This window comes from Hyperolius riggenbachi, chromosome 6, assembly GCF_040937935.1.
Source record: "Hyperolius riggenbachi isolate aHypRig1 chromosome 6, aHypRig1.pri, whole genome shotgun sequence".
In the NCBI taxonomy this organism is placed as follows: domain Eukaryota; kingdom Metazoa; phylum Chordata; class Amphibia; order Anura; family Hyperoliidae; genus Hyperolius; species Hyperolius riggenbachi.
Genome location: NC_090651.1, coordinates 86,281,229 through 86,308,343, shown reverse-complemented (window position 1 = coordinate 86,308,343; position 27,115 = coordinate 86,281,229).

The following is a 27,115-nucleotide window of genomic DNA, read 5'->3' as shown; positions in this document are numbered from 1 at the left end:
AAAATCGATTTTTGCTAAAAACTACAAGGCATTTTTAAAATAATAATGAATTTTTTTTATTTATTCCCACTGACAATAGTATGTATGGGGGCGTTGCTATTCACTGCTAAAGTCGGCATGACATTATGAGGAAATTATGCAAAATTAGGAATTAACATAATTGAATTTACAAATCCTAATTACATATGGGCGGAATTGCGAAAATGTACATGAAATTTAACGTAATCTTGATTAGCTGGTTATGAGCATTCCTACTTGTCGCGACCTTACCTCTGGTATGCAGCGATCCGCGTCGGTGGCTCTCCCCGCCGAGACTCCATCGCGCATTGACACTTCCGGGTGTTCGCATCTCTCGCGCGCTCACTACAAGCCAAGCGTCCCTAGCAACAGGGGCGGACGCGGCTGGGTAAGCGTCCGTCCTATGCTGCTGCTAGTGGTATCACCTGACAGCTCTAGTCAGCTGACACATAGGCAGGGCTCTGATTGCTGCTCAGGATTGGATGCTTGATGTGTGGCCGGCCACTGATTGGAGAATGCATGCTATTTAAACCTGCTGTGTACTGACAAATTGCCTGTGAATAGTGTTGGTTTACTGACTGCTGGGCGTTATCTTGCAACTGTTTGGATTATCTGGATTTTGACCTCGCCTGTTTACTGGACTTCCCTTGCCTGCCGCCTGCATTGACCTTAGCCTGGACCTCTCTTGATCGCTGCCTGGACTGACCTTTGGAATGAATTACCTCGACCTGAGTCTGTGTTATCCTTGTCTGTACTGCGTTTGATCGGATCCTGTGTATAACCTCGGACTGTTGTTGACTATTCCTCTGTGGCTATGCTGAGTTATTTGTTCTGCTCTACGATCAGCATTTACACCTTGCGCCATTAAAGGCCTTGGTGTAACCGCAGTAAGGCAAGTGTTACTTCCTCAACTCCTGTTTAAGCGGGGGGGGGGGGGGGCGCCACATAGGGTGAAGACGGTGGAGATAGATTGGGACATTGGTACTGATCTGCAGGTCAATAACTTGACAAGCCTCACATTTGTATCCTTTATGGGAAAGCATATAAATGTCTTTATAGATCACAGACCTAATGCTGGTTGTGCAAGAATTGTGGCGTAACGGACAGACTCTGATCCTCATCTTGCACAGAGATTTTCCAGCTCGCTGGACACTAATCTAGCTGTTGCATGGTAACCCAACGTGCTTTTTAACAGAGACAGGAACAGTTCACAGCAACCACTGCTGCAAGTCTGACCTTTACAAGAGTTCTGCATCAATGAGACGAGAAGGTAGCAGAATTTACATTAATGTATCTTCTTTAGACTAACAGTCCCTTTAATTCCTACTTGGAACATATAAGACATTCAGCCTTATGATTTTTTAGATATTATTTAACCCTTTAGCAGCCAATTTATTTAGCGGCTTGTAAGTGCTCCAGGCCAATTTATTTTAGCACATTTTTTATTTTTTATTTGTTACATTTCCTTGCTACTGAATATGGTAGTACTGCTGTAATGTGTATTTATGGACAGTTGTCACTAAGTGTGAGACAATAACAGAGGACTTCTGCTTTCAGTTTCTATATCCTCTGCTAGAAGAGAGATGTCAAAGCATTCCAAGAATTTACAGCACAACAAGTTCTGCTGACTGAGGTCAAAAGCAGTGCACTATTAGAACTCTATTGAAGCTGCTGCTAAGGGGTTAATAAAAAGAACAGAAAATGCTCCATGATTCTCAGTACTTTATGATACCCGATAGAAACACTTTTAACCTCATTAATTGTGGGTGAGTCCATATTCTATGTTAAAAGTCCACAGATCTGAAAACCAGTATATCATTTGAAATACAATTATGAATTGATAGATACCACACATGGGAGTTGTATTTCTCCTTCGAGGTCTTGTGTGTCTTACAAGCCTCTTCTCTGGCCTTTGTATTTGGATCTAGAGATGTGTCTTTTCTTCCAGTAACATGTTTACTTTTGAGAGTACATCATAGCAGAAATAATGTGCCTAAAATTGTATGGATGAAAGTTGATGCTGTGGGATTCAGCTAAAGGTTGATAAACCAGCCATTCATTGTGTGTTCTTTAAATGTACATCAGACATGCTGATCCGAACAATTAGGCTTATCAGTTTCAGTCTCCCCTGTAATGTGTGTCCCCTGGGACTGTGCTGTGTGTGGAAGCAGTGCTTAAAGTGTACTCAAGGCGATGTTACATGAGATAAATGTGTGTATATACAGTGCAAAACATATTAACCACTTAAGCCCGAAGGGTTGTTTATTTTTTGCATCTGAGCAACTTTCACCTCCCATTCATTTGCCAATAACTTTATCACTACTCATCACAATGAATTGATCTATATCTTGTTTTTTCCACCACCAATTAGGCTTTCTTTGGGTGATACATTTTGCTGAGAATAAATTTATTCTAGATCCATTTTAACAGGAATATTAAGAAAGAAATGGAAAAAAAATCATTATTTCTCAGCTTTTGGCCATTATAGTTTGAAATTAGTACATGCTACCATAATTAAAACACACGTATTTTATTTGCCCATTTGTCCCACTTATTACACCATTTAAATGATATCCCTATCGCAATGTATGGCACGGATATTTTATTTGGAAATAAAGGTGCATTTTTTCAATTGGCGTCCATCACTATTTACAAACCCATAATTTAAAAAATTATATTAATATACTCCTTTAACATGCATATTTAAAAAGTTCAGACCCTTGTTTTTTTATTATTGTAATTTTTTTTTATTAAAAATGTTATTTGGGTATTTTTTGATGTGGGAGGTAAACAGCTAATTTAAATGTTAAAAAATGTATTTATTTAATAAAAAGTGGATGTGGGTGTAGTTTTACCAGCAGTATAACCCCCAGCAAATGCCCCAGTCAGCCTTATACTGCCGGTGGGGGGTGCACTGTGTATATATGTTACCACACTTTTACTGTAAATATGTATAGCATCTTTTTGAAAAAGCTGTGAGGTGAAACATGTCAGAGAATCATATTACAGCACCTGTATTATAGAGCACGATCCACTCTTTGTATATACCTCCTACCTGTAATTCTGAATGTATGCACTGTTACTCACTGACAACTCTGTATCTGGGCCATTGATCCCTTACATTCATGATAAAGAGTTTTGTTGGAGTGCATTATTCAGTGTCAGTGGGGCCTGATTGTTTATTTTGTATGGAATAGCTACACCACACTCTGACAGACCATACCAGAAGTGTGGGGGATCAGCAAGGACCTCCATACTTAGCAGCTCTCACTGTATATTTATATCAGAAACCCCATCTGAGGAATTACATAACTATGTGATTTCACATTTATCTATTTTAGAATTTACTTGAGCAAGTGATACGCTTGTATATCTATGTACTTATAGGGCTTGTCCGCACGGACCCAGTGTTTGGTATATATTTCCCTGGTACTTTTCTCGGCTAGTGTTTGCTGTTCTAATAAATGTTTTCCTGGCAGAAAACAACTTCTGAGGGCAGGGAGAGATAAAATACATAAACTAATGACCTTTTTCTAACTCTGGGACACCAAATAGACTTCCACTGATTAGAGACAGTTAAACATTCATCCTAATTTGTAATTTATTAAATATAAAAGAAAACCATGGGATACTTAAAAAAAGTCATTTTTAGGAGTAGGAGGATACATTTAATTGTTTATCTCATCAGTTTCACTTGGGGTTCACTTTAAAGGACAACTGAAGTGAGAGGGATATGGAGGCTGCCATATTTATTATACTAGTTGCCTGGCTATACTGCTGATCCTCTGCCTCTAATACATTTAGCCATAGACCCCGAAAAAGCATGCAGCAGATCAGGTGTTTCTGACATTACTGCCAGATCTGACAAGATTGTCTGCATGCTTATTTCTGGTGTTATTCAGGCCTTCCAACAATATCCTGCGCCTGAATCATGTAATATAATTATGTCTACCCTATTGTAGGGGAGCCAGTAGTGACAATGTGACACCAGGAACAAACTATGATTCACTACTGTCTGCTTGACATATAAACTTTATTAAATACTGTACACATACTATACCCAACCCATTAAAAGAGCAGTACTGCGGTGCAAGCCTAAGCTAAACACAGCCGGCTGTGTCACATACACGGATCTCCACTGCATACAGCCACACTTCCACACTCACTGATGTTTATACTCCCGGGAGTTTTTATGAAACAGTCTGCATGCAGCAAGCTAGAGTCACATAGCACCAGGAGGTCAGTGGTTAGTCATGCAGGGGCTGTAGCCAGATTGTTAGTGCAGCAGTTCCACGTTAATGGCTGGCATGTGCCTCATCAATGTTTTCATGCAGCGTTAATGGTGCTGGACAAAACTTGCATCGAGCGCATAATGCATAATATGGGTTGCCACTGAGGGCTCTCACCACCTCCTACGCAATGTCCCACTTCGCTGTAACTGCTCAGCAGTCTCCCGTGGTGCGCTCTGTGTCCTGCTTAGTCCACTCCGCTGTCATGGGTATACAGATGCCGGCATACTTGCGCTATGAATCACGCTTCCTGCTGTTCACAGTCTCGCTGTTCGAGACCCGGATGTGACGTCACCGCACTGCCCCAGCATCACTAGTATCGGCCGCCCACCGGCCTTCGTCAGATGATAGTGGGCGGTTGTTCAACGTTCCATTTTAACCTCCCAGCAATGCTTGTTATTTTGCATACTCCTCCTCACCAATATGCGTTTTCTTTTTTTATATTTAGCAAAGTTACTCTTTCCTTAGTCCCGTTATTCCTTCCTTGCCATAATTGTCCCAACATTACAACATTGCAACATTACGGCGTTTTAACGTTTTGACATTTTGACATTATAGTCCCGTGCAGCAAACCAGGTGTTCAGGATTAAAGGGGAACTCTTCACCTCCTCACAGAAGTCCTCTCATCTTAATATGTACTGACAGTTATAGGATGCAGAAAATTTCTGTCTTAATCTGATATGATGGCAATTCTGTGTGCCTCATCTTTCATGCAAGCAACAGTCATTCATCATACACCCACTGTCTAACCTCAAACCTGACTACAAGTGTGGGGCAAGAGGTCACTTCAGACAATATTGGGATGGTTATTAATCACTGAGGGAGGAAAGGGGCTAAAGGGAGGTCAGAGTTTAACCCAAGTGGGATGACTGTTCCTAACCTAAAGATCCAACTTGATTCAATTTGACACAATTGTCTGTCAAGGTCGCCCCCCCTAGAGGGTATCTGCATTTTGACTATGCCTTTAAATCTTAAACCCTCTGGGTTTTTTCCATGATTCAACATAAAATGTAATCCCAAGGGACTGGTCTCATCCCCCTCTTTTATATTATGTACATGTTGCTGAATTCGTTTTTTGAGCAATTGTGTCGTCTTTCCTACATAGTACAGCCCGCAGGGGCATGTGATCATGTAAACCACGTATCTACTTTCACAGTTGATGAACGCCTGAACCTCATACGTTTTCCGTCCTCGTGAATCACGAAACTCACTCGTTCGATCAACTAAATGGCACACACTGCACCTTCCGCACCGATACATACCCTGCGGTCGCATGGAGGGACCCAACCACATCCGCGTCGATTGTGGTGTGACCGATTTAAACTCAGATCTAACCAACATATCGCGGAGATTCGGCGCTCGTTTTGCCGCTAATTTAGGATAATCTCCCACTGCTTCGACAATCCGCGGGTCCAATCGCAACAAATGCCAATGTTTCGCCAACGCCTTTCTCAATTGGTTCCAGTGCGTGCCATACTTAGTTACAAGTCTAACATGATCACCTTTTAATTTTTGTTTACGTCTGTTGGCTGTTAGTAAGTCGTCTCTTGATGTTTGGTCTACTCTTTGTCTCGCAACATCCAAAGTTTCCTCATCATAACCCCTCTTTCTGAATCGTTTTGTCATCTCAGTCGCCTCCCTGTTATAGTCATCACTGTTTGTGCAATTCCTACGCACTCTCAACAGTTGCCCTACCGGGATTCCTTTCAATAGGGATGGAGGATGAAAGCTAGTTGCATGAAGTACAGTGTTTCCTGCAGTGGGTTTTCTAAACGTTGTAGTCTTCAGTCTGTCACTTTCCTTCCGTATAGTTAAGTCTAGAAAGGTAATCTCCCGTTTGTCGACAGTGTGTGTCAGGACAATGTTCCTATCATTCATATTCAGGTGATCTAAGAAGACCGCCAAGTCCTCTCCTGTACCTCTCCAGACCAGGAGGACGTCGTCCACATATCTTATCCATGTGGCGACGTGTGCCCCAAACGCCGCATTGGGATAGACCTCCTGGCGTTCCCAAAGGCCCAAATGGAGGCACGCGTAGGCCGGGGCACACGCCGCCCCCATCGACGTCCCCCTGATCTGGCGATAAAAAACACCATCGAATCTAAAACAGTTACAGGTGAGGACCATCTCGAGGAGATCCATGATCAGCTGACACCTACCTCTCTGTACCATGGCTACGTTCTTTAAAAAGAACTCAGTTGCCCTCAAGCCCACATGATGTGGGATCGATGTGTACAGTCCTTCCACATCTATACCTACTAGTAGGTCACTAGGTCCCACTCTTAAATCCTCCAACAGGCACAATACGTGTCCAGTGTCACGTGCATATGAAGGTAACCCCTCAACCAGATGTTTTAAGTTTTCATCTAGGAAAGTTGCCACCTTCTCAAAGGGGCCACCTATGGCCGACACAATCGGCCTTCCCGGTGGACACTCAGCATTTTTATGTACCTTGGGGATGAGGTATAGAACTGGAATACGGTAGGTGTCCACCTTCATGAACCTCCACTCATCATGATTGATGTATCCGGCTGTCAGTGCCTCATCAAGTTTACCATTAAGTCCTCGCACTATATCAGGAAAGGGATCTGTTGACAATTTTTTATACACACCATCGTCCCCTAACTGTCTCCACACTTCACTCAAGTATAATTCTTTACCCCACAGGACAACATTCCCGCCCTTGTCGCTGGACCTCACCACAACAGAATCAGCGTGTCGCAACTCCTGCAACGCCCGATTCTCTTCAGGAGTTAAATTAGGCCGAACTGATGGCTGCCAGTTTAGGGAACGCAAATCCCTTTCAACCGCTTCACCGAAGGTCTTTAAATGTGAGTTCAGCGACAAGGGCGGAAAATACCTTGATCTAGGTCTCAAATTTGTAAACGTCACTGGTTGTCCATCATGATCCTGTACATCAGGTACATTAGAGTCCAGCAAGGCTTCTAAGTCAATGAGGGCCTGTCTATCAGAAACCGTTAATTCTGTGTCAATTTCATTGTCATCATCCCTTTCTCTGTCGCGGTCTTGAGACTTCTTGGCCCACATTACTCTAAACATTACTCTTCGCAGAAAAAGTCTTAAGTCCTTGTAGACCTCAAAATGGTCCCCGTGATGTGTAGGGCAGAATGACAACCCCCTATTTAAAACTTTCCTATGGGACTCATTGATCTCGAACTCTGATAGGTTAATAATATTGAGTGTTTCATGGACCGTAGCTTCATCATGAATCTCCATCTCTATGGTTTCTTTTTGGTTTTCACTGCCCGTGGAAGATTCTCCCGTTTCAGAATCGATTTTGGGGTTCGTTTCTCTTTCCTCTTTTTCTTTTGCTGTTTCTTTTTGACACCCTCTTGTTCCTCGTCCCCTTCTCCCTCTCCTTCTTCCTCCCCACTTTCGTCTAAAAAACCCACTGATTTGTCTGATCCTACTGATTCACCTGACTTTGAACCTGATCTTGTTCTGGGCTGTCCTGGTTTACATTCAAAATGTATACCTTCCTTCCACTCTTCCACATCAATTAGGAATTTTTCCCTTTTTACATTTTTGATTTTCTTTTGGGTCATTTCTATTTCCTTTTTCAGTTGTGCATTAAATTTCTCGAATTCAGAGTGAGTCTCGAATTTTCTCATCTTATCGAGGCTCCTCTCAATTTCGATCTGTAGCTCTTCTACCTGAAATTCCTCCTCTTCCTTCATCATCTGCATGGTTCTCAACCCCCTTTCTATGCACTCTTGTTTCCATTTTGGTAAAAACCTAGGATTTAATAAGTGTCCAGAAGGTTTTATTTTTTCCCTCAATCCCCATGGGACAACTTTTTTAGAGATGTAAGAATCAAGCGTAGCCACAGTCCATTTCCGCCTCAACATTCTTAACCACTTCCCGACCGCCCACTACACAGGGGCGGCGGGGAAGTGGAGCCCTGCAGGACGGCCTCACCCACAGAGGCGGCGGTCCATTTAAGGGCATGGGCGGAGCGATCGCGTCATCCGTGACGCGATCCTCCGCCGGCGCCTGTCACCGCTCGCTCGCCGCAACATCCCGCCGGCTATACGGAAGCGCCGGCGGGATGTTAACCCCGCGATCGCCGCATACAAAGTGTATAATACACTTTGTAATGTTTACAAAGTGTATTATACAGGCTGCCTCCTGCCCTGGTGGTCCCAGTGTCCGAGGGACCACCAGGGCAGGCTGCAGCCACCCTAGTCTGCACCCAAGCACACTGATTTCTCCCCCCCCTGCCCCAGATCGCCCACAGCACCCATCAGACCCCCCCCCTGCCCACCCCCCAGACCCCTGTTTGCACCCAATCACCCCCCTAATCACCCATCAATCACTCCCTGTCACTATCTGTCAACGCTATTTTTTTTTTTATCCCCCCCCCTGCTCCCTGCCCCCTCCTGATCACCCCCCACCCCTCAGATTCTCCCCAGACCCCCCCCCCAGACCACCCCCCCCTGTTTACTGTATGCATCTATCCCCCTGATCACCTGTCAATCACCTGTCAATCACCTGTCAATCACCCGTCAATCACCCATCAATCACCCGTCAATCACCCCCTGTCACTGCCACCCATCAATCAGCCCCTAACCTGCCCCTTGCGGGCAATCTGATCACCCACCCACACCAATAGATCGCCCACAGATCCGACATCAGATCACCTCCCAAATCCATTGTTTACATCTATTCTCTCCTCTAAACACCCACTAATTACCCATCAATCACCCATCAATCACCCCCTATCACCACTTGTCACTTTTACCTATCAGATCAGACCCTAATCTGCCCCTTGCGGGCACCCAATCACCCGCCCACACGCTCAGATTGCCCTCTGACCCCCCCTTATCAATTCACCAGTGCATTAATTACATCTGTTCTTCCCTGTAATAACCCACTGATCACCTGTCAATCACCTGCCAATCACCTATCACCCATCAATCACCCCCTGTCACTGCCACCCATCAATCAGCCCCTAACCTGCCCCTTGCGGGCAATCTGATCACCCACCCACACCATTAGATCGCCTGCAAACCCGCCGTCAGATTACCTCCCAAATGTATCGTTTACATCTGTTATCTTCTCTAAACACCCACTAATTACCCATCAATCACCCCCTATCACCACCTGTCACTGTTACCTATCAGATCAGACCCTAATCTGCCCCTTGCGGGCACCCAATCACCCGCCCACACGCTCAGATTGCCCTCAGACCCCCCCCCCCCTTATCAATTCGCCAGTGCATTAATTACATCTGTCCTTCCCTGTAATAACCCACTGATCACCTGTCAATCACCTGCCAATCACCTATCACCCATCAATCACCCCCTGTCACTGCCACCCAACAATCAGCCCCTAACCTGCCCCTTGCGGGCAATCTGATCACCCACCCACACCAATAGATCGCCCGCAGATCCGACATCAGATCACCACCCAAGCGCAGTGTTTCCATCTATTCTCTCCTCTAAACACCCACTAATTACCCATCAATCACCCATCAATCACTCCCTATCACCACCTGTCACTGTTACCTATCAGATCAGACCCTAATCTGCCCCTTGCGGGCACCCAATCGACCGCCTACACGCTCAGATTGCCCTCAGACCCCCCTTATCAATTCGCCAGTGCAATATTTACATCTGTTCTCCCCTGTAATAACCCACTGATTACCTGTCAATCACCTATCAATCACCCATCAATCACCCCCTGTCACTGCCACCCATCAATCACCCCCTGTCACTGCCACCCATCAATCACCCGCTGTCACTGCCACCCATCAATCAGCCCCTAACCTGCCCCTTGCGGGCAAACTGATCACCCACCCACACCAATAGATCGCCCGCAGATCCGACATCAGATCACCACCCAAGCGCAGTGTTTCCATCTATTCTCTACCCTAAACACCCACTAATTACCCATCAATCACCCCCTGTCACTGCTACCTATCAGATTAGACCCCTATCTGCCCCTAGGGCACTCAATCACCCGCCCACACCCTCAGAATGCCCTCAGACCCCAGCCCTGATCACCTCGCCAGTGCATTGCTTGCATCCATTCCCCCCTCTAATCACACCTTGAGACACCCATCAATCACCTCCTGTCACCCCCTAGCACACCTACCCATCAGATCAGGCCCCAATTTGCCCCGTGTGGGCTCCTGATCACTCGGCCAAACCCTCAGACCCTCTTCCGATCACCTCCCCAGTGCATGGATTGCATCTATTTTCCCCTCTAACCACCCCCTGAGACACCCATCAATCACCTCCTGTCACCCCCCTAGCACTCCTATCCATCAGATCAGGCCCAATACAACCTGTCATCTAAAAGGCCACCCTGCTTATGACCGGTTCCACAAAATTCGCCCCCTCATAGACCACCTGTCATCAAAATTTGCAGATGCTTATACCCCTGAACAGTCATTTTGAGACATTTGGTTTCCAGACTACTCACGGTTTTGGGCCTGTAAAATGCCAGGGCGGTATAGGAACCCCACAAGTGACCCCATTTTAGAAAAAAAAGACACCCCAAGGTATTATGTTAGGTGTATGACGAGTTCATAGAAGATTTAATTTTTTGTCAAAAGTTAGCGGAAATTAATTTTTATTGGTTTTTTTTCACAAAGTGTCATTTTTCACTAACTTGTGACAAAAAATAAAATCTTCTATGAACTCGCCATACACCTAACGGAATACCTTGGGGTGTCTTCTTTCTAAAATGGGGTCACTTGTGGGGTTCCTATACTGCCCTGGCATTTTAGGGGCCCTAAACCGCGAGGAGTAGTCTAGAAAACAAATGCTTCAAAATGACCTGTGAATAGGACGTTGGGCCCCTTAGCGCACCTAGGCTGCAAAAAAGTGTCACACATGTGGTACCGCCGTACTCAGGAAAAGTAGTATAATGTGTTTTGGGGTGTATTTTTACACATACCCATGCTGGGTGGGAGAAATTTCTATGTAAATGGACAATTGTGTGTAAAAAAAATCAAACAATTGTCATTTACAGAGATATTTCTCCCACTTAGCATGGGTATGTGTAAAAATACACCCCAAAACGCATTATACTACTTCTCCTGAGTACAGCGGTACCACATGTGTGGCACTTTTTTACACCCTAAGTACGCTAAGGGGCCCAAAGTCCAATTTAGGATTTCACAGGTCATTTTGCGACATTTGGTTTCAAGACTACTCCTCACGGTTTAGGGCCCCTAAAATGCCAGGGCAGTATAGGAACCCCACAAATGACCCCATTCTAGAAAGAAGACACCCAAAGGTATTCCGTACGGAGTATGGTGAGTTCATAGAAGATTTTATTTTTTGTCACAAGTTAGCGGAAAATGACACTTTGTGAAAAAAAACTATTAAAATCAATTTCCGCTAACTTGTGACAAAAAAATAAAAACGTCTATGAACTCACCATACTCCTAACGGAATACCTTGGGGTGTCTTCTTTCTAAAATGGGGTCATTAGTGGGGTTCCTATACTGCCCTGGCATTTTAGGGGCCCTAAACCGTGAGGAGTAGTCTTGAAACAAAAATGACCTGTGAAATCCTAAAGGTACTCATTGGACTTTGGGCCCCTTAGTGCAGTTAGGGTGCAAAAAAGTGCCACACATGTGGTATCACCGTACTCGGGAGAAGTAGTACAATGTGTTTTGGGGTGTATATTTACACATACCCATGCTGGGTGGGAGAAATACCTCTGTAAATGACAATCTTTTGATTTTTTTACACACAATTGTCCATTTACAGAGGTATTTCTCCCACCCAGCATGGGTATGTGTAAAAATACACCCCAAAACACATTGTACTACTTCTCCCGAGTATGGAGATACCACATGTGTGGCACTTTTTTGCACCCTAACTGCGCTAAAGGGCCCAAAGTCCAATGAGTACCTTTAGGATTTCACAGGTCATTTTGAGAAATTTAGTTTCAAGACTACTCCTCACGGTTTAGGGCCCCTAAAATGCCAGGGCAGTATAGGAACCCCACAAATGACCCCATTTTAGAAAGAAGACACCCCAAGGTATTCCGTTAGGAGTATGGTGAGTTCATAGAAGATTTTATTTTTTGTCAAAAGTTAGCGGAAATTGATTTTAATTGTGTTTTTTCACAAAGTGTCATTTTCCGCTAACTTGTGACAAAAAATAAAATCTTCTATGAACTCGCCATACTACTAACGGAATACCTTGGGGTGTCTTCTTTCTAAAATGGGGTCATTTGTGGGGTTCCTATACTGCCCTGGCATTTTAGGGGCCCTAAACCGTGAGGAGTAGTCTTGAAACGAAATTTCTCAAAATGACCTGTGAAATCCTAAAGGTACTCATTGGACTTTGGGCCCTTTAGCGCAGTTAGGGTGCAAAAAAGTGCCACACATGTGGTATCGCCGTACTCAGGAGAAGTAGTATAATGTGTTTTGCGGTGTATTTTTACACATACCCATGCTGAGTGGGAGAAATATCTCTGTAAATGGACAATTGTGTGTAAAAAAAATTAACAAATTGTCATTTACAGAGATATTTCTCCCACCCAGCATGGGTATGTGTAAAAATACACCCCAAAACACATTATACTACTTCTCCTGAGTACGGCAATACCACATGTGTGGCACTTTTTTGCAGCCTAACTGCGCTAAGGGGTCCAAAGTCCAATGAGCACCTTTAGGCTTTACAGGGGTGCTTACAATTTAGCACCCCCCAAAATGTCAGGACAGTAAACACACCCCACAAATGATCCCATTTTGGAAAGTAGACCCTTCAAGGTATTCAGAGAGGGGCACGGTGAGTCCGTGGCAGATTTCATTTTTTTTTGTCGCAAGTTAGAAGAAATGGAAACTTTTTTTTTTTTTTTTTTTTCTCACAAAGTGTCATTTTCCGCTTACTTGTGACAAAAAATAATATCTTCTATGAACTCACTATGCCTCTCAGTGAATACTTTGGGATGTCTTCTTTCCAAAATGGGGTCATTTGGGGGGTATTTATACTATCCTGGAATTCTAGCCCCTCATGAAACATGACAGGGGGTCAGAAAAGTCAGAGATGCTTGAAAATGGGAAAATTCACTTTTGGCACCATAGTTTGTAAACGCTATAACTTTTACCCAAACCAATAAATATACACTGAATGGGTTTTTTTTTATCAAAAACATGTTTGTCCACATTTTTCGCGCTGCATGTATACATAAATTTTACTTTATTTGAAAAATGTCAGCACAGAAAGTTAAAAAAATCATTTTTTTGCCAAAATTCATGTCTTTTTTGATGAATATAATAAAAAGTAAAAATCGCAGGAGCAATCAAATAGCATCAAAAGAAAGCTTTATTAGTGACAAGAAAAGGAGCCAAAATTCATTTAGGTGGTAGGTTGTATGAGCGAGCAATAAACCGTGAAAGCTGCAGTGGTCTGAATGGAAAAAAAGTGGCCGGTCCTTAAGGGGTAGAAAGCCCTAGGTCCTCAAGTGGTTAAGGTTAGTCTCCTATGTGTGCGGAAGGTGTGCCTCCACTCTTTATTGTCATCCCCAGTTTGCCCAGATGATGTTACCACTTTTTCTTCAAACGCTGAGACGATGTCTGTCTCTAATTCTACGGTGAGTGAGTATGCCATGTTGCAGGCTGGTGTTAGCTTGTATGAATTAAAAACACCCCTAGGGTATACTGTGCGTGTTGGTACACTTCTAACAGTGAGGAGGAGTATGCAAAATAACAAGCATTGCTGGGAGGTTAAAATGGAACGTTGAACAACCGCCCACTATCATCTGACGAAGGCCGGTGGGCGGCCGATACTAGTGATGCTGGGGCAGTGCGGTGACGTCACATCCGGGTCTCGAACAGCGAGACTGTGAACAGCAGGAAGCGTGATTCATAGCGCAAGTATGCCGGCATCTGTATACCCATGACAGCGGAGTGGACTAAGCAGGACACAGAGCGCACCACGGGAGACTGCTGAGCAGTTACAGCGAAGTGGGACATTGCGTAGGAGGTGGTGAGAGCCCTCAGTGGCAACCCATATTATGCATTATGCGCTCGATGCAAGTTTTGTCCAGCACCATTAACGCTGCATGAAAACATTGATGAGGCACATGCCAGCCATTAACGTGGAACTGCTGCACTAACAATCTGGCTACAGCCCCTGCATGACTAACCACTGACCTCCTGGTGCTATGTGACTCTAGCTTGCTGCATGCAGACTGTTTCATAAAAACTCCCGGGAGTATAAACATCAGTGAGTGTGGAAGTGTGGCTGTATGCAGTGGAGATCCGTGTATGTGACACAGCCGGCTGTGTTTAGCTTAGGCTTGCACCGCAGTACTGCTCTTTTAATGGGTTGGGTATAGTATGTGTACAGTATTTAATAAAGTTTATATGTCAAGCAGACAGTAGTGAATCATAGTTTGTTTCTGGTGTTATTCAGACATTGCTTTAGGCACATAGACCAGCAGAGCTGCTAGGCAACGGGTGTTGTTTAAAAGGAAATAAATATAGCAGCCTCCATATTCTTCTCACTTTAGTTGTCCTTTAAGCTCACCTGTCCTCTGGTGTGCACATTACACAATGGGGGTGGGGACTGGCCAGGGGTCCATGGAGCTTTGGGAAATCTAATGCCGCTACCTCTGCACAGTCAACTGAGCTCTTTCAAGCATGCTGGATCGAGCGGTTTAACCGATTTTTGATGTAAATGGATTAAAATTGCGATTGGGCAGCCATGTTGCAGCATCAGTCTCTGGTTGATTATCTGCAGGATGTTGATGCCGCAATCAAATAATATATGGGCAGCTTAAGGTTTAGGATGCTGTGATCTTTTAACTTGTGTCAGTATTTTATTAAAGATGTACACTTGCTAGGCTGCCTAATGATAAACAGGAGATTTTTTTTTTTTTTTTTTTTTTTTTTTTTTTTACAAACCATATGTTTATGGAATATATCGATTTTTATAGCCAGTTTGATAGCACTAACAGTCTATTATGTGTATATCTATACATTACCAGCTATATCCACAGGGTGGCAGTGTGTTCTAGTGACAAAGGTTATACTATACCCTGTGCCTGTGAAAGAAGCCACAAAATAAACTTGTTTGTGTTCCTGGTGGTATTCTAGCCAAGATCCATTAGCCATAATGGCCTGATTAATACCTGTTTCTCCTGCATTCTACATTAATGTGCACTAAGAAGCTAGATTCACTGGTGATCAATTCTGAGCAGTTTATCAATCAAAAATGTGATCAGTTATGTTGGAAAATTTCCATGTAAGAGGGCGGGGGATGAATGTTGGGGGATTGACATCCGTACAGCATTGGACCTGCAGTTCAACCGATGCTCAATATATTCACGACCTCCCCCAAGCTATTGCTGTGCCCCCATCCCCTGGCCATGGTAATGGCAGAAACACGAACCGAGTGTGATAGAAACGTTTCTCACTTCTCACCACCGGGATTTCTCCTCAGCCACGTCACAGTGCCCCCTTTTCTCCAGTGGCATCTCTCATTATGTGAGGCCACTGAGGAGTCTTAGAGAGGGAACCCTGCGGTGTCACTGAAAAGAGATCCTGGTGTCAAGGAGGAGAGTAAACTTTCTATCGTGCTTCACTCGCTACTTTGCATGGGGAGGGGCAATTAATAGTGAGAGGCAAATTTGCTTACTATACTGGAGAGGGGGCTGTTTAAGTATTTAGGGTACATCTGGCTACTTTTACTGGGGGTAAGGAACCTATCTAATACTGTGGGATAGCTGGATATTTGGGATGGCCAATGAGATGCCAATAATTTTTAGTTAACCCAATATTATGCACAGTTTGTATGCAAATTTATGCAGCTTGAAATGGAGCAACATAATTTTACCTCAACAGAATTTAATTGGTTCATGTTCAAGTTGCATAAATTTGCATACAAATCAACATAATGCTGTATCATCTTGAAATGATTTACATCTCATTGACAACCCCTACTAGCTACTTACACTGGATGGTTAGGGGTTACCACAACTGAGAGGCACATCTTGCAACCAAATTGGGGGGGGCTACTTAATGCTGGTGACGCAGAGCACAATTTGGGGGTGGGGCGCATTTTGATATCTTTGTCTTTGGCGCTGGAAAACCCTTTCCCGGCCCTGTGTATTCAACTAAACAAATTTACAGATTTCTCAGTAAAATACGTCTTCTGCAGTCTGGCAAGTGTACAAGTTTCACACCTCGCTCCCTCTAATCCTAAAATCATTTAAACTGCAAGAAGCTACAACAGAAATAAGAAGTACAAAATTAGATCTCATCCACACGGTAGCCAATATGGGTGTTTAATCTATCGTGAGCTTCTTAAATATGGATTAAAACAAACATTTCAGATAATTTTTTATTTCAGGAATCTGATAGCTGCGAAGGTATTTATATTACAAATTGAGATTCTTTCAAGGCTCTTACGTTTGCTCCTGAGCAAACGCTTATTTTAAAGAGTAAATGTGTAATCATCTGAAGGGGAGTAATGCATGTGAATGAGGCCAGAGGCGTGCGGTCACCAGAGATGCTAAATCTGGGATGTGTACACAGCTGCCACACCATATCTCCGCTCCATCCAGTTCATGGCTAATGGGGTCCCATCATCTAGAATACAAATGGTCAGTGATATATATGCCTGTAATAAGGTGCCTGTGTTGCCAGGACAGTGATCATCTCTCCCTGTTCATATTATTTACTCTATACTGTGCTGTATTAGGAGGGATAGCAATGGCTGCAGATCTATAGTGGGGCTCTTCTGTCTGCACTATGTTTTAAATATTATTATAGGGGGACACTACTGACTGTGGGAATTGCAGGGGGTGGATGGCGAAAGGGTCCGGTACAGAATCTTATTGCATGCACAATGGTCTATTTTTGAGTATAAAATTCTACCTAATAAAAGCCCAGGAATCTGCATCCTTGGGCTACGTCCACGTCAGGTGCTGAGTGTGCAGGCGCAGTGTCGGAGCCATTGTCACATGCGTGGGTGGCTGTGTGCGGGCAAATGGGGGCACTGGCGTGCGGTTGGTTGTGGCTGCTTGCGTTTCAGATACAGTTACCGGCTGGTGTTCTCAAAAAATTATTTATTGTACAAAAACACAACGCTAACGCTAACTCCCACTTCCTCAGGTCAAGAAAGTGCCTCGATAGTTGTGCAGTGGAGCTCTGAGTGCCTCTATTTTTGAGAACGCAAGCTCAGACTTCCTTTCTAGGTAATTTGATACTTACCTTCTTGCCACCGTTTTGAATTGTATTGATCTATTTTATACTCCATTGGGTGCCTCTTACCCCAACTGTCCAAAATACTGACTGATAAGTTTGGGCCAAATTCACTAAACATCTGAAACAGTTCAATGTGCAGGAAGCGCACAGCAATCTTACCATTACTTACGCCGGCTATGTAGCACGTGATGCGCAATAAGTGCAGCCTGTGTTACCTGGGTATCTAATTGGGTCGCTAATTGAGTAACATGTGCTACATAGTCGGCCTAAGAAGTCTTACCGGTGTTTAGTGAATTTGGCCCAGTGTCTCCAGAAATGATGACATATTTCTTCTACCCGTTCTTCATTTGTGCCTCATTGCCCTGAAAAGATACCTTGTCTCAGGGTTGGAACTTGGGACCGAATTGTATGGAAATCATACATTGATGTTTGACTCCTGTGCATTTCTCTGTGGGTGTGAGAAGTAATTAAAACGACTGCTCCTCATTAAATGTGCGAATGTTATTATTTTGGAGTGTGACTTTTTCTCAAACTAGATACGGCTACATGGAATGAGGTTTGGCCTTAATTAAGATTCTGTGATAAATACTTCTAAGCCTCTTATGGGTCTTTTTTTTCTATTTTTTATTTCTTTCTCTTTACTCTTTACTTTCAACACGCTATGCTTTGGCTCTCGCTCTACCACCACCGCAGGCGCACTGAGCAGAACGCCCCGCAGGAAAAATACATTTCAGATTTTTTTTTTTTTAACAAATCGATTTTATTGTTTTATAAAAAGAGAACATAACACATACACTATAGCACCGCATCCACGCAGGGAAGGTAGGTATAAGAGAAGTGTATAATAATATTCATACGCATTACATGGATCATAGTCATATATAACATATGCTGTGAAAGCATTGATTATGTCAGAATATTTATATGATACGGAGACAAGGAATATTGATGTGGTAACAGGATCAATCCTACAGTCCATCCTGCATGGATCAGTGCTGCCAAGTGAGAAGGAAGGAGAGGAATAAAAGCAGATGGTATTACCAGAAGGAAGAAAGGAGGAGGAAAACAGAAGGTAAAGGAAGAAAGAGAAGAGAAGAGGCTCCGGAGTTCATCTCCGGGCACACCCGATAGTATTCGCGAACCATAAGAGATTACATTGAACGGTTCTATTGCGTATCATTAAATCCCAGGGTTGGATCCTGCAGTTGTAACATTATTATACCACGGTGCCCAGACCTTGTCAAAACGCTGTGGACAGTTACGATTTTTATATGTCATGCGGAACAGTGGAAGATCCTTATTTATCATATGTTTCCAGAGGTTAATAGAAGGCAGGGCCTCACCTTTCCAAACTCTTAAGATTTCTTTGCGAGCATAATAGCATAAAATACGTATTAAATACTGTGTGTATTTACTACATGAGGGCTCATCGTCAGATTTTTGTTTTTAAGATCTAATCATCACATCTCTTCATCTAATCAGTTGAGTCATGTTAGTAATGCATCTGTCTAATAACACAGTGGGTGTTAAGGCAGCCATACACTGGTCGATGTGCCATCAGATCGACCAGCTGACAGATCCCTATCTGATCGAATCTGATCAGAGAGGGATCGTATGGCTGCCTTTCCTGCAAACAGATTGTGAATCGATTTCAGCCTGAAACCGATCACAATCTGTTGTGGTGGTGCTACCGCCGCTCCCCCCGCCGGTATACATTACCTGAGGCTGGCTCCCGGGCGTGATGTCCCCGTCATGTGGCACCTCCGGCTCCGGCATCCGCATAGAACTTAAGCTATCACACCAGTGACAGCGGAAGTTCAAATAGAGCGCCCTCTAGTTGTACTTCCGCTGTCACTGGCATGACAGCGGAAGTTATGCGAGGATGCCGGAGGCGCCATGACAGGAGCAGTGACGGACGGGATGCCCGGGAGCCAGCCTCAGGTAATGTATACCTGATCGGATCGGCCGCCGCTAGCGACGCGCTCCCTACCCGCGGGCGATCGAGGGTAATTTCCCGCACGGCGCGATCGACGGACCGATCCGATTTCGGGAGGAAATCGGATCGGCGGGTGCGTGTTGCGCGAACGATTGGCAGCAGATTCGATCCCAGTGATCGAATCTGCTGTCGAAACTGCCGCAAATCGGGCCAGTGTATGGCCACCTTTAGTTACTTCTGATCCTATCAGCTGTAAAGTTTCCTTGCACCTTTCTGTACTTATTTGAGCTTTGGATAGCGAGGTGTTAGCTTGTGGGTTGTGACTTACTAAACTGAAAAGGTTTTAAAGAGACACTGAAGCGAAAAAAAAAATATGATATAGTGAATTGGTTGTGTACTATGAATAATTACTAGAAGATGAGCAGCAAATAAAATATTCTCATACTTTTATTTTCAGGTATATAGTGTTTTTTCTAACATTGCATTATTCTATAATATGTGCAGATTACACAACACTCAGCATTCAAAATGAGTCTTTCAGAGCAGTCTGTGAAGTAATGAAGTCTCCTCTAGCAGAGGAAAAGTAAACAGTACAATAACACTTGAGATAATAAAAGTCAGATAACAGCCCTCTCCATGACTAAACTTGGTCGGAGAGTTAATAGCTTTTTTGCATAGAGATAACAACTGGAGTTTCTTAACTCTTCCTGTACTGGAAACAATTAGACTGATGTATCGGATCTTAATGTTTTATTTCTTAGCTGTACTACACATACAAATCATAATATCATAATTTTTTTTTCGCTTCAGTGTCTCTTTAATTAGTGTTTTTTGTGTGTGTGCTGTCCTCGCCCTCCATCCCCGCCACTTACAGCTGTATATAGCACAAGATCTGTGACTGGTGTTTATGCAGTCAGGGCTAGATTTCAGGCAAGGATCACACAGGCTTCAGCTGAAGCTGGAAATGGAAAAGGGGATTTCTGCAGAATGAAGAGGAGGCTGCTAATAGAAAAGGAAGGCTGCAAATGGGAAGCAACACAGGAAGTGGGACGATGAAGTAGAACAGAGCTGTACATGGTGGAAGAGAAGGGCTGCTGTACATGGATATTGCACAGGAGAGAATGGGCCGTATGTGAAATGGGAGAAGGGCTGCTAAACACAAAAGAGGTTGCTGCTAAATATAAACAGAGAGCTGCCAGGGCAGGTTCCAGCCTATTCACCACCTGCAGCAAACACTAGATCTACCCGCCCCCAATAAGAATTGCAGCCAGTGTATCTCCCACCCCCCCCCCCCTCTTCCCCACCTTCCCTGTTAGAAGTGCAGCCAGTTCCTGTTCTCCTCTTCCCCAGTAAGATTTGAGGCCAGATTCTATGTGTCCTCCTTAGTATAAGAAGTGCTCTCTACTCCCCATATGAACATGCAGTGCGGCCACAGTGGAGCACAAACACCTGTTCCAGTACCAGGTCCTCTTCTTCTTCACTGCTGCCTATTGCCTTGCAGCAGTGTCAATCTGTAGGCTCCTGATGCATGGCATGGGGCATCGGGAGCCTACAGAGAGATGCTGCTGTACAGTGATATGCTGCAGTGCAGAAGAGGAGAGGACCAGAGGACCTTGCACTGAATTAGGTATGGTAATTGCGCTCTCTGCCACTCAGCTGCTGATGCCGCCCTCTGGATTTTGCTGCATGGATCAATAGATTCAGGTGGCTTCATGGTAGGGCTGGACCTGGGAGCTGCATGTAGAAGAGGGCCCACAATAAATATGTCTGAGGGGAGGAAAAATGATAGTAAATCTGCTATAGATTGCTGTTCTTGCTTTTTTTCTAACTGAGCAATGTTGCATGCCATATTTAACAAAATCTGTGACTATTTACAGGAGCACTAAACTTTCATTAAAATATATTTAATAACTTTTGTAAGCGCTATACAAGCCATTTTATATTACAATGTTATGTATTTAGCATTATCTTTCCATTTCATTTTGCAGCCAGCTAGGATTTTCTGTTTTCTAAAATTGCCAAGAAGTTCACATTTTCCTAACTGGCAACCATGGCAACGGAACTCTGGTGTACTTTGTTGATGTACAGAATAACCCCCAAGTTGTTTGCTGCACAAAATTGAAAGAAAGTAGTTAGCATCCCTTGATTAAATCCTAAAGCCCTGTACAGACATTAGTGACAAAACATAACAATCGGTTGTGAACGTTTCACCCAACAACTGGCACACCTATGATAATCCTTCTTATCTGGCTTGGCCAAGATACAGGTACTGTCCTCTAGAGTGGGGAGAGAAAGGAGAAGTGACTCTCTTTTAGGGGTGGGGAGAGAGCTTGTTGCCAGAGTCCTAATAAGTGTAAAAGATGGGGGGTGCCTGAATCCACTTTATACAGGCTTTAATAATCATGGATGATGACTGTTTCAGTTGTCAAGTGTCTGTAAAGGGCTTTTGTATGATTTTAATTGAATAATCATATTTTCAATAAGATCTTTCAGATTGAAACAAAATATTTGAACTTGCAGTTGGGGATGTCTAACTGTTTTCATATAACAATATCTAAATAATCTGATTGCAAATATGATTACTCCATACTTCCCAACCATCCAGATTTGCCCGGGAGTGTCCCGGTTTTGTAGATCTGGTCCCCTAACCCATGAAGGTCCTTGTGTCCTGGCACGCACCCCTCCCCTCGAGTATGTATGTAAAAGCCTGTTCAGTTGGGTGCAGGGTGAGCCGAAAGATGGCTCAAACTGCTCCTGCTGAGATCCCAGACGGCCTTCAGTACTATTCCACAACTCAGGGGACATGTAATTCAGAACTTTCGCGGGAGAATTTAAAATCGGAGGTTCGGGTTATCTCTATTCACATGGGCATCTGCCAGGTTGTCAGCCATATTCTTTTCTGTAAGCGTGCAGAAAAGTATTTCATGTCTTTCAGCGGCTTTCAGCAGCTTCCAGGGTCAACTGAGCCAGGGGGAAACAACCCACAATAGCCCATGTGAACCAGCCCTTACATAGATTAAAACATGAGTCACTTACTGTGGGAACACAGCTCTGTCCACGCGGCCATTGCGCGATCCGCAACCACTTCCAGTTGCTGTGTTGTGGTGTAGAGCAGGCATCTTTCCTGTATTGGAATATGTCAGAGTACCACTAAAAGTGTGAATTGAAAATTGCCTAAGAGGGTTGGGATCCCCTGATGTGAGTTTTCTTTTACCATATGTGGATGTGTTTGGAATAGCAATAGACCTTTATTGGATCTCTCCACTGAGAAGTCCCTCCCATTTTTTGCTTTGTGTCTCGGCACCGTGATTCAGGTTGTGAGACTACAGTGAGGACAGAGACCTGGATCTCATCCAGTGGACATTCAATGGAGATCCAATCTTTATGTTTATGCAAGTGATTGTGCAGCACCACAGACTTATTCCTTAATGTCTGTGACAGTGTATGGGACAGTTCCAATCCACATAAAGCCGCGATCACAATCCACATATCCTGCTTGTCCACAGATAGGAGGTATAGGATTTCCCTGTAGAAACAGACTTCACATAGCACAGCACTGTATGAGCTAAAAGCACCCAGTGATCACTCCAGAAACAGTGTATTAGGCCTCCACCAGGAACACTTAATGTTTGTGGGGTACTGCGCCCCCGTAGTGGGTCACACTCACCGTGTTACCTCTAGATCACTATGCACATCAGCCCTCCAATCACCTGGGCACAGCACGCCTTAAAACTAAAATCCTTTAAAAAATATAAAGCAGAACTCGCATAGCATAAAACACCTTACAAATGTATTGCTAAAATTCTGCATACAATCTGCTTACCAGATAAAATAGAAACAAGCGCTTATCTGAATGTGTCAGCCACCGCCGCGGATGGATCCCGCTGCACGCTTCCGTCCCCACTTAGCTCCACCAACTTCCTGGAGGCGTCCCACGTGACTCCAAGCTCCGCCCCGGGGTTAAGCACCTTAACCCCTATTGAGACGCCCAACTCATATTTAAATTGAAATGGTCAGTTAGGATTAGTCATTGGTGATGGGGTCAGTTAGGATAAGTCATTGGTGGTGGGGTCAGTTAGGGTTAGTCATTGGTGGTGGGGTCAGTTAGCATTAGTCATTGGTGGTGGGGTCAGTTAGGATTAGTCATTGGTGGTGGGGTCAGTTAGGATTAGTCATTGGTGGTGGGGTCAGTTAGGATTAGTCATTGGTGGTGGGGTCAGTTAGGGTTAGTCATTGATGGTGGGGTCAGTTAGCATTAGTCATTGGTGGTGGGGTCAGTTAGGATTAGTCATTGGTGGTGGGGTCAGTTAGGATTAGTCATTGGTGGTGGGGTCAGTTAGCATTAGTCAGTGGTGGTGGGGTCAGTTAGGGTTAGTCATTGGTAATGGGGTCAGTTAGGATTAGTCATTGGTGGTGGGGTCAGTTAGGATTAGTCATTGATGGTGGGGTCAGTTAGGGTTAGGCATTGGTAGAGAAAGGGCTCATGTGAGAATAAGGTTAGGTTTAGTGACAATAAAATATTGTTAAAATTCACTGATTATTTTACAATCTGATTAACTATTGCCCAACAGTGCAATATTGGTAATTTTGCCGATATTCTACAAGTGGATATTTCCAGCACCCAAATTTCTTTGGTGCCTATTTTGCCTGTATGCAAAACTGCTAATTTTCAGCTTCTTCAGCTTGTCCTTTGCTAGGTGTCCCCCTCCCCTCTCCATAGAACAGCAAAACCGGTTTCTTGGCTGTAGCTGAGCAGTGTGACTGTCACCCAAAACAATCAGCAGCGATAGAATTATTCTGCCTCTGCACAGGCCTTAACCACTTGAGGACCGCCCCCAGCCGATGGGCGGCGGCAAAGTCCGGGCCCAAACGACCGCAATACGCCCATCGGCGGGGGCGGCTGCGTGGGTGGCTATGCGGCGATCGCGTCATTCGTGACGCGATCAGCCGCCGGGGACTGGCTCCGCCCACCGCTCGTAGTAACCCGCCGGCCGTTCGGAAGCGCCGGCGGGTTACTAGCACCCGGATCGCCGCATGGAAATTGTATAATAGGCTTTGTAATGTATACAAAGCCTATTATACTGGCTGCCTCCTGCCCTGGTGGTCCCAGTGTCCGAGGGACCACCAGGGCAGGCTGCAGCCACCCTAGTCTGCACCCAAGCACACTGATTTCCCCCCCCCTGCCCCCTGATCGCCCACAGCACCCCTCAGACCCCCCCCTGCCCACCCCCCAGACCACTGTTTGCACCCAATCACCCCCCTAATCACCCATCAATCACTCCCTGTCACTATCTGTCAACGCTATTTTTTTTTTTATCCCCCCCCCTGCCCCCTGCCCCCTCCTGATCACCCCCCCACCCCTCAGATTCTCCCCAGACCCCCCCCCAGACCCCTCCCCCCGTGTACTGTATGCATCTATCCCCCCTGATCACCTGTCAATCACCTGTCAATCACCCGTCAATCACCCGTCAATCACCAGTCAATCACCCCCTGTCTCTGCTACCCATCAATCAGCCCCTAACCTGCCCCTTGCGGGCAATCTGATCACCCACCCACACCAATAGATCGCCCGCAGATCCGACATCAGATCACCTCCCAAATCCATTGTTTACATCTATTCTCTCCTCTAAACACCCACTAATTACCCATCAATCACCTATCAATCACCCCCTATCACCACCTGTCACTGTTACCCATCAGATTAGACCCTAATCTACCCCTTGCGGGCACCCAATCACCCGCCCACACGCTCAGATTGCCCTCAGACCCCCCTTTATCAATTCGCCAGTGCAATATTTACATCTGTTATTCCCTGTAATAACCCACTGATCACCTGTCAATCACCTATCAATCACCCCCTGTCACTGCCACCCATCAATCACCCCCTGTCACTGCCACCCATCAATCAGCCCCTAACCTGCCCCTTGCGGGCAATCTGATCACCCACCCACACCAATAGATCGCCCGCAGATCCGACATCAGATCACCTCCCAAATCCATTGTTTACATCTATTCTCTCCTCTAAACACCCACTAATTACCCATCAATCACCTATCAATTACCCCCTATCGCCACCTGTCACTGTTACCCATCAGATTAGACCCTAATCTGCCCCTTGCGGGCACCCAATCACCCGCCCACACCTCAGAACGTCCTCAGACCCCAGCCCTGATCACCTCGCTAGTGCATTGCTTGCATCTATTTCCCCCCTCTAATCACACCTTGAGACACCCATCAATCACCTCCTGTCACCCCCTAGCACACCTACCCATCAGATCAGGCCCTAATTTGCCCCGTGTGGGCTCCTGATCACTCGGCCAAACCCTCAGGTCCCCCTCAGACCCCCTTCCGATCACCTCCCCAGTGCATTGATTGCATCTATTTTCCCCTCTAACCGCCCCCTGAGACACCCATCAATCACCTCCTGTCACCCCCTAGCACTCCTATCCATCAGATCAGGCCCAAAACATCCTGTCATCTAAGAGGCCACCCTGCTTATGACCGGTTCCACAAAATTTGCCCCCTCATAGACCACCTGTCATCAAAATTTGCAGATGCTTATACCCCTGATCAGTCATTTTGAGAAATTTCGTTTCCAGACTACTCACAGTTTTGGGCCCGTAAAATGCCAGGGCAGTATAGGAACCCCACAAGTGACCCCATTTTAGAAAGAAGACACCCCAAGGTATTCTGTTAGGTGTATGATGAGTTCATAGAAGATTTTATTTTTTGTCACAAGTTAGCGGAAATTGATATGTATTGTTTTTTTTTTCACAAAGTGTCATTTTCCGCTAACTTGTGACAAAAAAAAAATCTTCTATGAACTCACCATACTCCTAACAGAATACCTTGGGGTGTCTTCTTTCTAAAATGGGGTCACTTGTGGGGTTCCTATACTGCCCTGGCATTTAAGGGGCCCTAAACCGTGAGCAGTAGTCTAGAATCCAAAGGCCTCAAAATGACCTGTGAATAGGACGTTAGGCCCCTTAGCGCACCTAGGTTGCAAAAAAGTGTCACACATGTGGTATCGCCGTACTCAGAAGAAGTAGTATATTGTGTTTTGGGGTGTATTTTTACACATACCCATGCTGGGTGGGAGAAATCTCTCTGTAAAAGGACAATTGTGTGTAAAAAAAAATCAAACAATTGTCATTTACAGAGATATTTCTCCCACCCAGCATGGGTATGTGTAAAAATACACCCCAAAACACATTATACTACTTCTCCTGAGTACGGCGGTACCACATGTGTGGCACTTTTTTGCACCCTAAGTGCGCTAAGAGGCCCAAAGTCCAATGAGTACCTTTAGGATTTCACAGGTCATTTTGCGACATTTAGGTTTCAAGACTACTCCTCACGGTTTAGGGCCCCTAAAATGCCAGGGCAGTATAGGAACCCCACAAATGACCCCATTTTAGAAAGAAGACACCCCAAGGTATTCCGTTAGGAGTATGGTGAGTTCATAGAAGATTTTATTTTTTGTCATAAGTTAGCGGAAAATGACACTTTGTGAAAAAAAACAATTAAAATCAATTTCCGCTAACTTGTGACAAAAAAAAAAAAATCTTCTATGAACTCACCATCCTCCTAACGGAATACCTTGGGGTGTCTTCTTTCTAAAATGGGGTAATTTGTGGGGTTCCTATACTGTCCTGGCATTTTAGGGGCCCTAAA